Consider the following 14,503-nt stretch of genomic DNA (forward strand, 5'->3'; position numbering starts at 1 on the left):
AAAGACCTACTAGACACTTCCTACTGTACCGTGCTGGGATCAGACAACTGAATTCTAGAAGTTGCCCCAAGGGGCGTGTGTTGTCGTGCCAGATCGCATGCGGAGTCATGCCATTGAGCCCAGATGTTGAGCCGTAGGAGCCCTGGTTCTAGAGGGGTGGAATTTCTGCAGTGGGAAGAGCATAGCCTTTTAGTTTGCAATCGGACCCTACCTGTATAAGCGCTTTAAATAGTTATCCTGGTTTCAGCACTCATGTGCGTAATAACTACCAGCTGGCAGTGCTGGCTGGCTCCAATGCCCCAAAATCTCTGGAGGCAATAAAGGGAATTCCATAATATAGCTGAGTCATATGATTGACCTTCTCCTCCAAGAAACTGTCTCTCCCAGTTTAACCCTTTCAGCCTCTTAACAGCTGTGCCAGACATCTGGATTCAAGCTTTGTTTTAATCCACTGTCTGTGCATCCTATTTCCATTGTTGTTGTAACGTGATGGCCTTGATCTTTCTCGCTCCGGTTGTATTTATTTTGCAGCAGCCATGGAATTGTCTGTTTCTAATACTCCTTTGAGGTTTCTGAACTTGGTTCTCCTGGCTTTTGTGCAAGAGAAAAAAGCAATTAGGCTGCCCAGAACATTTTAATGTGCCAGATCTAATGTGTAAATTGGAAGCAATGATGGATTTAACAGCAGGCAGTGTCAGAATTCTGCCTTTCTCTTTAATGGTTTTTAACAAATAATCTTTCTCGTTTCACTAGAGAGTCTCCTTTTGGAAACCAAATCGATTTCTGTTAGTGAGTCATTCGTTTATAATAATTAAAGGTATATTTGCATAGTGCCTACCATCCCAGGGGATCCCAAAGTACTTTCCAAACAGGAATCAAATCACCCTCCATGCTGAAATGGAGCCACCTCTTGGGTGGAAAGTACCTGCTGTTTAACAGCTCTCAGCAGCTATGTAGACTCAGTGATCACAGATTGTTGGGACCTCTGTTTTACATCTCACATGGATGGTGGTACATCCCGTAATAGTGTCCCCTAACACTATGTGGGTTCGGTACTGACTGAGGGGGAGAGTGCCACCTACTGAATTATAAGATTGTAGCTTAGCACAGTTCTCTGAGGACCATGGTGGAGACTGTAGGTGGGAAGAAACCTGTCAGAGTTCTAGTTTGCAAAAGAAACACATGCTTCTGCATTAAAAAGCAGAGCCTAAAGTGATTAGTTCACACCCAGAGCTCCTACGTTGGGAGATGTAATTACCATGTAGTCATAGATTTTAAAGCCAAGAGGGATCATTACAGTCCCTCTGGCCTGACCTCCTACAGACACAGACCATAGCATTTCACCAAGTGGTTTCTGCATCAGCTAAACTTCGAGTTGAGCTAAAGCATGTCTCTTAGAAAGATATCCAAGCGAGGTTTAAATTTTGCTGATTCCTTCTACATAACATCTCCAAGCTATGGCCTTTCCTAGCCATCTGCGCAGCTAAAATGCTCGTCCAGGCTCTCATCATCTCCCGTATCAATTGCTGCTCTATCCTTCTCTCTGCCCTTGACAAATGCAATCTTGCCTCGCGGATACCCAGTTTCTGTTGCTTTGACCATGTTACCCCTCTCTTTGCTTGCTTCCCCTGCCTCCCCCTTTTCTATCCTATCAAACATAGGCTGTGAAGGTCAAGATAAGTCGCATATCCCCCTTCCCATCCTCCCTCCTTCACTATCAAGATGTCGACTTCCGCCTCCAATTGCATTGATCCCAGCCTCCATTGGCCTCTTGTTAGATTTTCAAACAAGCATCTTCATGCTTTCTCCCATGTTGCCCCTCATGCTTAGGAGGTGCTTTCCGTAAACATCTGCAAAGCTACCTCATCCCTCCTTCAAAATTTTCCTTTGCCGTCTTGCCTAGAAAAAAATTGGTTTAATCTGTGGATGTGCTGAGACCACTGTCTGTCCTGCTCACAGCACTATCTGTGTTTTCTTGTATTTCCTCGTCTGTCTGTCATCTATCTGTTGTCTCTTGTCTTATACTTAGATTGTAAACTCTTTGGGGGCAGGGACCATCTCTTTGTTCTGTTTGTACAGCGCCTAGCACAGCAGGCTCTTGGTCCGTGACTAGGGCTCATAGGTGCTACAGTAATACAAACAACAATAATAATCACCAGCCTTTGCCCTCCACATCATCTATACCTGCTTGAGATCCTTAGGGCCCTACGGTCGATGGATTGCTCATACCCAGATTCTCTTATGGGGCTCTCACAAGACCCTTTAGGAATTTCATTTCGGCATTTCTTTACCCCTCTTCCTTCCAGTGCCCCAGCTCTGCTCTGCATGTGCTCAGATGATGCTGGACAAATAACCATGCATAAAGAGCACTGTACAATAAATACAGGGAGCTGCTGTCCCAAGGGGCTTACAGCATAAGTGCCCAGTCCTGCTCCCATTGAGGTCAGGAGCAAATGCCTCATTAGCGTTAAGGCCCTGAAGTCGAAGGAATTCACCAGATGTAAGTCTGGTCACGAAACAATGCAGAGTTAAAACACTCTGGTCACTCGATTTCTGATCTAAAAGGGACTATTCTTCAACAAAAAAACTTCGAAAACAGACTCCAATGAGAGACTGATGAATTGGAATTAATTTGCAAATTGGATACAATTAACTTAGGCTTGAATAGAGACTGGGAGTGGTCGAGTCATTATACAAAGTAATGACAGGTTTCAGAGTAACAGCCCTGTTAGTCTGTATTCGCAAAAAGAAAAGGAGGACTTGTGGCACCTTAGAGACTAACCAATTTATTTGAGCATGAGCTTTCGTGAGCTACAGCTCACTTCATCGGATGCATACTGTGGAAATTGCAGAAGACATTATATACACAGACACCATGAAACAATACCTCCTCCCACCCCACTCTCCTGCTGGTAATAGCTTATCTAAAGTGATCATCAAGTTGGGCCATTTCCAGCACAAATCCAGGTTTTCTCACCCTCCGCCCTCCCACAGACAAACTCACTCTCTTGCTGGTAATAGCCCATCCAAAGTGACCACTGTCTTCACAATGTGTATGATAATCAAGGTGGGCCATTTCCTGCAGAAATCCAGGTTCTCTCACCCCCTCACCCCCCTCCAAAAACCACACACACAAACTCACTCTCCTGCTGGTAATAGCTCATCCGAAGTGACCACTCCCCCTACAATGTGCATGGTAATCAAGGTGGGCCATTTCCAGCACAAATCCAGGTTTTCTTCCCCCCCTCCCTCCCCCCCCCCACAAACTCACTCTCCTGCTGGCAATAGCTCATCCAAACTGACCACTCTCTCCACACTGTGCATGACAATCAAGGTGGGCCACTTCCAGCATAAATCCAAGTTTAACCAGAACGTCTGGGGGGGGGGGGGGGGGGGGAGGAGGAGGAAAAAACAAGGGGAAATAGGCTACCTTGCATAATGACTTAGCCACTCCCAGTCTCTATTTAAGCCTAAATTAATAGTATCCAATTTGCAAATGAATTCCAATTCAGCAGTTTCTCGCTGGACTCTGGATTTGAAGTTTTTTTGTTGTAAGATAGCGACCTTCATGTCTCTGATTGCGTGACCAGAGAGATTGAAGTGTTCTCCGACTGGTTTATGAATGTTATAATTCTTGACATCTGATTTGTGTCCATTTATTCTTTTACGTAGAGACTGTCCAGTTTGACCAATGTACATGGCAGAGGGGCATTGCTGGCACATGATGGCATATATCACATTGGTAGATGCGCAGGTGAACGAGCCTCTGATAGTGTGGCTGATGTGATTAGGCCCTGTGATGGTGTCCCCTGAATAGATATGTGGGCACAGTTGGCAACGGGCTTTGTTGCAAGGATAGGTTCCTGGGTTAGTGGTTCTGTTGTGTGGTATGTGGTTCCTGGTGAGTATTCGCTTCAGGTTGGGGGGCTGTCTGTAGGCAAGGACTGGCCTGTCTCCCAAGATTTGTGAGAGTGTTGGGTCATCCTTCAGGATAGGTTGTAGATCCTTAATAATGCGTTGGAGGGGTTTTAGTTGGGGGCTGAAGATGACGGCTAGTGGCGTTCTGTTATTTTCTTTGTTAGGCCTGTCCTGTAGTAGGTGACTTCTGGGAACTCTTCTGGCTCTATCAATCTGTTTCTTCACTTCCGCAGGTGGGTATTGTAGTTGTAAGAATGCTTGATAGAGATCTTGTAGGTGTTTGTCTCTGTCTGAGGGATTGGAGCAAATGCGGTTGTATCGCGGAGCTTGGCTGTAGACGATGGATCGTGTGGTGTGGTCAGGGTGAAAGCTGGAGGCATGTAGGTAGGAATAGCGGTCAGTAGGTTTCCGGTATAGGGTGGAGTTTATGTGGCCATTGTTTATTAGCACTGTAGTGTCCAGGAAGTGGATCTCTTGTGTGGACTGGACCAGGCTGAGGTTGATGGTGGGATGGAAATTGTTGAAATCATGGTGGAATTCCACACACCACACAACAGAACCACTAACCCAGGAACCTATCCTTGCAACAAAGCCCGTTGCCAACTGCGCCCACATATCTATTCAGGGGACACCATCACAGGGCCTAATAACATCAGCCACACTATCAGAGGCTCGTTCACCTGCACATCCACCAATGTGATATATGCCATCATGTGCCAGCAATGCCCCTCTGCCATGTACATTGGTCAAACTGGACAGTCTCTACGTAAAAGAATAAATGGACACAAATCAGATGTCAAGAATTATAACATTCATAAACCAGTCGGAGAACACTTCAATCTCTCTGGTCACGCAATCAGAGACATGAAGGTCGCTATCTTACAACAAAAAAACTTCAAATCCAGAGTCCAGCGAGAAACTGCTGAATTGGAATTCATTTGCAAATTGGATACTATTAATTTAGGCTTAAATAGAGACTGGGAGTGGCTAAGTCATTATGCAAGGTAGCCTATTTCCCCTTGTTTTTTCCTCCTCTCCCCCCCCAGACGTTCTGGTTAAACTTGGATTTATGCTGGAAGTGGCCCACCTTGATTGCCATGCACAGTGTGGGGAGAGTGGTCAGTTTGGATGAGCTATTGCCAGCAGGAGAGTGAGTTTGTGTGTGTGTGTGTGGGGGGGGGGGGCGGGGTGAGAAAACCTGGATTTGTGCTGGAAATGGCCCACTTTGATTATCATGCACATTGTAGGGGGAGTGGTCACTTCAGATGAGCTATTACCAGCAGGAGAGTGAGTTTGTATGAGTATGGGGGTGGGGGAGTGAGAGAACCTGGATTTGTGCTGCAAATGGCCCACTTTGATTTTCATGCAGGTTGTAAGGAGAGTGGGCACTTTGGATAGGCTATTACCAGCAGGAGAGTGAGTTTGTGTGTGTGGTTTTTGGAGGGGGGTGAGGGGGTGAGAGAACCTGGATTTCTGCAGGAAATGGCCCACCTTGATTATCATACACATTGTGAAGACAGTGGTCACTTTGGATGGGCTATTACCAGCAAGAGAGTGAGTTTGTTTGTGGGAGGGCGGAGGGTGAGAAAACCTGGATTTGTGCTGGAAATGGCCCAACTTGATGATCACTTTAGACAAGCTATTACCAGCAGGAGAGTGGGGTGGGAGGAGGCATTGTTTCATGGTGTCTGTGTATATAATGTCTTCTGCGATTTCCTCAGTATGCATCCGATGAAGTGAGCTGTAGCTCACGAAAGCTCATGCTCAAATAAATTGGTTAGTCTCTAAGGTGTCACAAGTCCTCCTTTTCTTTATACAAAGTAAAACTATTTCCCCTTGTTTATTCTCCTCCTCCCCTGTTCCTCAGACGTTCTTGTTAACTCCTGGAAATGTGCTGGAAATGGCTCACCTTGATTATCACTTCAAAAGGTTTTGTCTCCCCCCACCCCACTCTCCTGCTGGTAATAGCTCATCTTAAGTGATCACTCTCCTTTCAACGTGTATGATAAACACCCATTTTTTTTCACGGTCTGTGTGTATATAAATCTCCTCACTGTATTTTCCACTTTGTGCATCCGATGAAGTGAGCTGTAGCTCACGAAAGCTTATGCTCAAATTGGTTAGTCTCTAAGGTGCCACAACTCCTCCTTTTCTTAAAACAAAGTTTGGCACTTTCCATCTAAAGGATATGAAAGTACTTTCCAAACCCTCATGCCTTTACTCTCACAGCACTTCAAGGTAGTGGGTGAGTTTTATATTAGTCTCTTGGGGAAACTGGGGCAGGGATAAGTGAAGTGACTCTCTGAAAGGAAGTGAACTGCAGAGCACAGAACCCAGGTCTCCTTGATTCCCAGGCTGTGCGTTGACCACTAGACCATGCTGTTTCCTCTCTCAGAATGTATCACTCTGTTGTATTGTCCATGCCAGAGCTTCCTGGCAGACTGTGATGAGTCACCCAAAAGGTGTTCCAAACTGTACAGGGCGTGGCACAGCGACAGTCCTAGAGGTGCAGCCTCCCAGAGGTCCTGTGTGTAAAGGCACTCGCTTCCTGCAGGCAGGTGGAATTTTAAGGCTCCCAAATAGTCTGCACGGAAAGCTGAACAGGCTGGGAGCAGGAAATAAACGTACCTCCCGGCGGCTGGCGCCAATTACTTTTAATTCATTATTAATAATCTGCTCCACACTTCATAGAAGTATAGAACCAGAAGGGACCTCGAGAGGTCATCTAGTCCAGTCCCCTGCACTCAAGGCAGGACTAAGTATTATCTAGACCATCCCTGGCAGGTGTTTGTCCAACCTGCTCTTAAAAATCTCCAGTGATGGAAATTCCACAACCTCCCTAGGCAATTTATTCCAGTGCTTAGCCACCCTGACAGTTAGAAAGTTTTTCCTAATGTCCAATTTAAACTGCCCTTGCTGCAATTTAAGCCCATTGCTGCTCGTCCTATCCTCAGAGGTTAATTGAAACAATTTTTCTCCCTCGTAACGTTTATGTACTTGAAAACTGGTATCATGTCCCCTCTCAGTCTTCTCTTCTACAGACTAAACAAACCCAATTTTTTCAATCTTCCCTCAGAGGTCGTTTTCTAAACCTTTAATCATTTTGTTGCTCTTCTGTGGACTTTCTCCAATTTGTCCACATCCTTCCCGAAATGGGGCACCCAGAACTGGACACAATACTCTAGTTGAGGCCTAATCAGCACAGAGTAGAGCAGAAGAATTGCTTCTCGTGTCTTGCTTACAACACTCCTGCTAATACATCCCAGAAGGATGTTTGCTTTTTTTTTTTTTTTTTTTTTTTTTTTTTTTTTTTTTTTGCAACAGTGTTACACTGTTGACTTACATTTAGCTTGTGATCAAGTATAACCCCCAGATCCCTTTCCGCAGTACTCCTTCCTAGGCAGTCATTTTTCCATTTTGTTTATGTGCAACTGACTGTGCCTTCCTAAGTGGAATACTTTGCATTTGTCCTCACTGAGTTTCATCCTATTTACTTCAGACTGTTTCTCTAATTTGTCCAGATCATTTTGAATTTTAATCCTAGCCGCCAAAGCACTTGCAACCCCTCCCAGCTTGATGTTGTCTGCAAACTTTAGAAGTGTACTCTCTATGCCATTATCTAAATCACTGATGAAGATGTTGAAAAGAACTGGACCCAAACTGATCCCTGTGGGACCCCACTTAATATGCCCTTCCAGCTTAACTGTGAACCACTGGGAACGATTTTCCAACCAGTTTTGCACCCACCTTAGAGTAGCTCCATCTAGGTTGTGTTGGAGCTCATTCCTTCACTCTCCCACTTCCCTGGTCCTTCTCGCATGAACAGAGAGCAACAATACCCAAAGTCCAAAGGTGCAAACAATTCAATGTTTATTGGGGTGAACTTCCAGCAAGCTTAAATCAGAGTTCCTTTTTCCTTATTTTCGAATCCCAACTTACTTCCTAAAAGAAAAGGAGTACTTGTGGCACCTTAGAGACTAACAAATTTATTTGAGCATAGGCTTTCGTGAGCTACAGCTCACTTCATCAGATGCATTCAGTGGAAAATACAGTGGGGAGATTTATATACACAGAGAACATGAAACAAAGGGTGTTACCATATACACTGTAACAAGAGTAATCAGGTAAGGTGAGCTATTACCAGCAGGAGAGCGGGGGTGGGGGGGGGAAAAGAAAACTATTTCCCCATGTTTATTTCCCCCCCAGCCCCCACTGTTCTCAGAAGTTCTTGTCAACTGCTGGAAATGGCCCACCTTGATTATCACTACAAAAGGTTTCCCCTTCCCCCCCCCCCTCCCGCTCTCCTGCTGGTAATAAATTGGTTAGTCTCTAAGGTGCCACAAGTACTCCTTTTCTTTTTGCGAATACAGACTAACACGGCTGTTACTCTGAAACCAATCATTCTACTGAAATTTACCTAACCAATCCTAACAGATTGTAACATGATTAGGTAACCAATTATATCCCACCACCTTAATTAGTTTACACCCAGCAAAATTAATTATACAGCAGACAGAAACAATCACAGAACCAGACAGAGACCATGCAAATAAACAATAGCAAAGTGGGAACTATAATGACAAAACAATACAGAAGTGAGGATTTCACAACTACATCTATAAAGACATAAGGGTTTCCCAGCTGTGTCTATTGATAAGTGAGTTCTTACCAAACAGAAAACTATCAACCTGAATGTCCTTTCACATCTTCTAGGCTCTTCCCTTTCTCTGGAGGTGATAGATCGGATCACCTTCCTAACAGCCCCATATTGACTAGTTTGGAATGTGAGGATGTGACCGGTCGCTTCCCAGCTTATGGCTGCCTCTGCTGCTTAGCCAAAGGCCTTAGCCTAAGCACAGGGCCTCAGACTGTCACTGAGAGAAGGCCCTTACACAGATTCTTTCTTGTATACCTCTATTACTAGCTAAATGGTAAACATATACCTACATTCTTAAAGTATAGGCCTTTACAGGCAGGCCTGAATATCTATATCCTATACAGGTTGCATTTCTCTAGTTTGTTTATGAGAAGGTCACGCAGGACAGTATCAAAAGTCTTACAAAAGTGAAGATATTACCCCCCCCCCACACACACACACGGCTTGTTACCCTGTCAAAGAAAGCTATCAGGCTGGTTTGACATGATTTGTTTTTGACAAATCCATGCTTACTGTTACTTATCACCTTATTATCTTCTAGATGTTTGCAAATTGCTTGCTTGATTATTTGCTTCATTATTTTTCTGAGTACTGACGTGTCCGGTGTCGTCATGCTGGTTGATGTCAAGCCGTTTTAATTTTTAAAAGCTGCCCCAGCTGGGCATCTCCTTGGTGCCTGTGTGTGGGTGCTGACACCCATGGCAGGATTTTAGGGCCAGTGGGAGAGTCTTTGGGTATCCTTAAGGACAGTGGAACTGGTGCTGGATTGCCAGCTGCAGGGAGGGAGAGAGTCCTTTTGTGCACCATGGAGCACCAACTGTCCCCAAGTCACTATCCAGGAGGGACTTGACAGGAGGGCAGAGGCAGGATGGGAGAGGCACATGGGGAGCTCAGGGGCAGCCAGTGTAGAAGCTCTATTAGTGGCTGTGCAGTGACTCCACTGGGTGCCCTGCAAATGTGCCCCCCTCTCTCCCCCAGCCTCATCCCTGCATGGGGTACGATTTCCACAGGACTCGAGTCTCTCCCTGACTGACATTCCAGGATCCACCCCCAGTGCAGTGCAGCTGATTTCTGCGCTCTGCTTTGGGGGTTGCTTTGTGTCTGGCTGGAGGGTTTATTTTCCCCTAGGCTCTGCACATGAGGACAGGCTCAGCATGATGTCCAAATCAGCACTCGGTCTGTGTGTCTTAGGTAATTGCATGGTCCCCATCACCACCGTATCTGGGCGCCTCACAATCTCATTGTACTTCTCACAAAACCCCTGTGCGGCAGGGAAGTACTGTATCCCCATTGCAGAGGTGGGCAAGTGACGCTCAGAGGGGCTAAGTGACTTGCCCAAGGTCACAGAGGAAGTGACTGGCAAAACAGAGAATTAAACCCAAGTCTCCCCAATCCCAGGCTAATGCTCTGAACATCCAGACCACCTTCCTCTGCCTGCTGGCCTGACAGTGGGTTAATCCCGTGACCGGGACCTTTGAGGAACAGGGACGCGTTTGGTTTCCAGGTGCAAGTGTGTGCTCACTGCATCCCTGACTCAGTATGAAGCACTGTATAAAAAGCCAAACAGTGCAGGCTCCTGTGATGTGGGATTCCCAGCTTGTTTTCCCCTTAGCAGCAGGATTTGGATGGCTGGTGGTGCCTAAAACAGGTGTTTTGTTCAGACTTGTACAAGAACCTGGTTTAACCGGTGTTTCTTGATTGTTTCTCCTGCCATAGGAGCTGCCAGACCAGAGCAGACCTGAGGTCCAGTTAGTCCCGTATCCTGTCTCTGGAAGGGTGCTAGTAACAGGTGCTCAAGAAGGTGTTAATCCCACCCTCCCCTAAAGTAGGGTTCTCTCTGCCCCCTGTGTGTGTCTCATCCTGATCTCTGAGAGTATGTCTACACAGCAAACCCCCCTATGGCAGTGAGTCTGAGAGCCTGGGTCAACTGACGAGGGCCCAGGGGTTCACACTGCAGGGCTAAACATAGCAGTGTAGACGCCTGGGCTTTGAGACCTTCCCAACTCAGAGCCCGGGCTCCAGCCTGCAAGCCTATACTGCTCTTTTTACCCCCGCCGCGATAGCCCCGCCAGCCTGCTGACCTGGGCTCTGAGACTCACCGGCTGCCGGGTGGGTTTTTATTGTTTTGTTCCGCTGTGTAGATGCCCCCTCAGAGTATTTAATCCCTCAGGCTACGTCTACACAACAAGCCGGAGCTGCAGCAGTGAGTGTCAGAGCCTGGGTCTGCAGACTTGGGCTTGCACTGCAGCACTAAAAGTAGCTGTGGAAGCATTTGGGCTCAGGCTCTGAAGCCTAGGAAGAGGGGTGGATTCAAAGCCCAAGCTCCAGCCCAAGCCCCAACATCTATCAATATTTTTAGAGCTGTAATGCAAGCCCAAATCTGCAGACCCTGGCTCTGAGGCTCCCTGCCGTGATTCCTGCTTTCTGGGTGGATTGGCTTCAGACCCAAAGCACAAGGTTTAATGTCCCTTCCAAAGTTGTTTTTGTTAATTGTAACTCTGGATAGCCTTGCTATCCACAGAAACAGCCAATCCCTCTTTGAATCTCATTTAGTTCATGGCTGCAATGAGCCCCTCGGTTTAATCACATGTGGTGAGACAAAATATTTTCTTTTAGAGCTTTTGTATAAGTGGTTTACATTTCCCTCTCTCTCCTTGGCATTTATCAGCATTCAGTTTCATCTGCCTGGATGTTGCCCATTCCCGCAGTTTGGGAAGGTCTCCCTGAAGTTCCTCGTAGACCACTCGGATCCTGGCTAAACTAAATAACTTTGTGTCATCTGCAAATTTTGCTACCTCACTGCTCACCCCCCTTTCCAGATTGTTGTTAGATACATTTAAACAACCCAGGACTTAGTATGGAACCTTCAGGCCTGCTGTTTTGTAATGATGGGAATTGACCATTTAATCCTACTCTTGACTGTCTGCTAGTTTTTGATCCATGACAGTACTTGGTCTCTTATCCATGACTGCTTAGCTTCTTTAGTAGCCTCTTGTCCGGGACCTTTTCCGGGGTATTTTGGAAGTGAAAATCAATTGTCATCAGGTTCTCCTTTATATCCACTGCATTACTGACACGTTTAAAGAATTTGGAGAGATTAGTGAGACACTATTCTCCATTGCTGAAACCAGGTTGGTCATATCCTGATCTTCCAGGTGTTTCATTATTCTGGTTTTAATGATCACTTCATCCAGTTTGCCAGGTACAGATACAAGGTTGGCTGGCATGCAATTTCTCAGATCACCCATAGAACCCATTTCAAATCTAAGAACATTTGCTGCCCTCCACTCTTCTGGATCATTGGCTGTGCTACATTCAGAATTATGCTTTGAAGAGAGTCCAGCGGAGGGCAATGAAAATTATTAGTGGGCTGGGGCACATGACTTAGGAGGAGAGGCTGAGGGAATTGGAGTTATTTAGTCTGCAGAAGAGAAGAATGAGGGGGGATTTGATAGCAGCCTTCAACTACCTGAAAGGGGGTTCCAAAGAGGATGGAGCTAGGCTGTTCTCAGTGGTGGCAGATGACAGAACAAGAAGCAGTGGTCTCAAGTTGCAGGTGGGGAGGTCAAGATTGGATATTAGGAAACACTATTTCACGAGGAGGGTGGTGAAGCACTGGGATGGGTTACCAAGGGAGGTGGTGGAATCTCCATCCTTAGAGGTTTTTAAGGCCTGGCTTGACAAAGCCCTGGCTGGGATGATTTAGTTGGTGTTGGTCCTGCTTTGAGCAGGGGATTGGACTAGATGACCTCCTGAGGTCTCTTCCAACCCGAATCTTCTATGATTCTGTGCTTCTCACCAAGGGAATGGAAATCAGTTTGGATACAAAGAGTAAAAAGCTGAATATCCTCAAGGTTCAGAAATACTGTCGGTCAAAGAAAAACGGGTCACATTTTATATTAAGGTTTTATTTATAAAGGGTTAATAAATAATCAGATGTTATACCCTTGCTACGAACGTAAGTAACGTGTTGAAGATGGTTAAAAGTCACTTATTGACCTGTTTGGATTGTGTACCAATTGATTAACCATTTATTAAAACATCTACTAATCCTTTATAATCCTTCATAAACTGTTTGTCAGTGGATTCTTAATATAAAGTGTGACCAAAGACTGCAAAAAATGCTGTAGAATTTGATGAAGAAGAATCTTTCTATGCAGTTTTCAAAGAAACCCATAAAATGCTATGTAGCAGGGGTATACATCTCTGAGATTCACTATTAGATGGCTTCAAAATGCTACAGAATGGTTCGCATGTTGTTATTTCTATTACAGGAATGCTCAGTGTTAATTGGGGCTCCATTGCACGAGGCACTGTCCAAAGACATAGGGCTTGTCTTCACGTACTGCACTACGACGGTGCAGCTCCACCGGTGCAGCTGAGCTGCTGTAACGCTTTAGTGAAAACGCCCGAGAGGGCTTCTCCTGTCGGAGTAGTTCATCCACCTCCCTGAGAGGCAGTAGCTGTATTGGTGGGAGAAGCTCTCTCATCAACATAGCGTGTTTACACAGGAGGGTTAAGGCAGTATAACTGCATTGTTTGGAGGTGTGAATTTTTCACACCCTTGAGCGACGTGGTTATACGAATGTGAGTATGTAGTGTAGACCTGGCCATAGTAACATACAATCCCTGCTTTGGAGAGCTTAGAATCCAAGGGTAGGCTTCACCAAGGTATTTAGGCACCTAATGCCCATTAATTTGAAATCAGAAGGTGTTAGGTGTCTAAATACCCTGGTGAATTCCACCCAAATAGATAAGGCAGACAAAGGAAGGAGGGGAAATGGAGATAGTGACTTGCCCAAGGTCACATAGCAGGTCAGTGACAGAGCTGGGAATAGAACACAGGTCTGCTGAGCTACCGTGCCCTGTCTACTAGCCGTGTCTAGTACCCGTGCCCTGTCTACTAGCCCACACTGTCTCCCCATCCATAGAATTAAATTTTCTATTCAATTTTATTGGCCTAGCCCAGCGAACGGAAGGTCTGCTTGAGGTTCGTGCCATTAGCAGCGGCAGCCTTCTCCGGTGGGCACAAGGCTTCTTGCTCCACACCAGTCACCAAAGCTGGCTCTGAGCAGAGGAGATGCTGCACCTTGGAATGTCCCAGGCTCCTGCTGGAGATACTGATACCGGCTGACGCGCCAGCCGTGCACTTCCACACACACCCCTGCTACTTCGAGGTGTGATCTAAGCCCTATATTCTCAAGTTGTGTTGCAGTAAAGAACAGAATTGCCCATCCACAAAGCCTTTTGCTGTTCCTGGCTCCCAGGAGAGTCCACATCACTTGAGATGACTCAGGACCCTTGAGAGTGACTGGGATGAAGCAGAAGAAAATGAATATTTCAGTAAATGAGTCATAACAGTGGCAGAACCCGGGTAGTGTCATCCAGTGCAATCAGCATGGATGTTGTTTTGGGTTCATTTAGGCACTGAGTAATGAGCGTTTTTGCTGCTAATCAGATTGATAAATAAGGCAAATTAAAATATTTGGTTTGCTCTCAGCAGAAGTCTCCTAAATTAAGACTTTTCATCTCACCCAGGTAAGAGGAGGCAGATTTGCTTAGCAGTCATCATGAATAATTACCCTGGTTAGGATGGGGGTGGGTTAGAAGCCAGGTTTTTTCCTCCATACTAATCCTAATCATTTAACTAAATTAATTGCTTCCAAACAGATGTCCAAATGTGTCCAGCGCCTAGTCCCCTGGACAAGGAGATACTAGTCACCAATCCTTATGCAGTTACTTGTTCTAACTTTCTAGCCATTGAGCAGTGATTCCCAATGTCTTTGGGCGATGATGCCTATTTACCAGAATAATACCTTGGCTCAATTGGTGCCCATCACCGAGACCCCTGCATATTCTACCCCGTGGATCAGGTGGTGCAGACAGCCCGGTGTAAGGACACTCTTACCCTATGGGAGGCAGGCATAG

The 14,503-nt window shown here is 45.9% G+C and overlaps 1 protein-coding gene across 6 annotated transcripts in view; it reads left to right on the forward strand.

The window, feature by feature from the left end:
- CAPN5 (calpain 5) overlaps positions 1 to 14,503 on the forward strand; it is a 137,636-nt gene that overhangs the window by 24,164 nt on the left and 98,969 nt on the right. The window contains exon 1 of one of the 6 annotated variants that reach the window (XM_043527877.1): positions 5,679 to 5,694. The exons of the other annotated variants lie outside the window; for them this stretch is intronic. The gene's annotated coding sequence lies outside the window, so the exon portion shown is untranslated. Of the gene's footprint in view, positions 1 to 5,678; positions 5,695 to 14,503 lie in introns of those variants that run through there. 6 annotated transcript variants of the gene reach the window in all.

Source organism: Chelonia mydas, chromosome 1 (assembly GCF_015237465.2).
Source record: "Chelonia mydas isolate rCheMyd1 chromosome 1, rCheMyd1.pri.v2, whole genome shotgun sequence".
Classification (NCBI taxonomy): Eukaryota; Metazoa; Chordata; order Testudines; family Cheloniidae; genus Chelonia; species Chelonia mydas.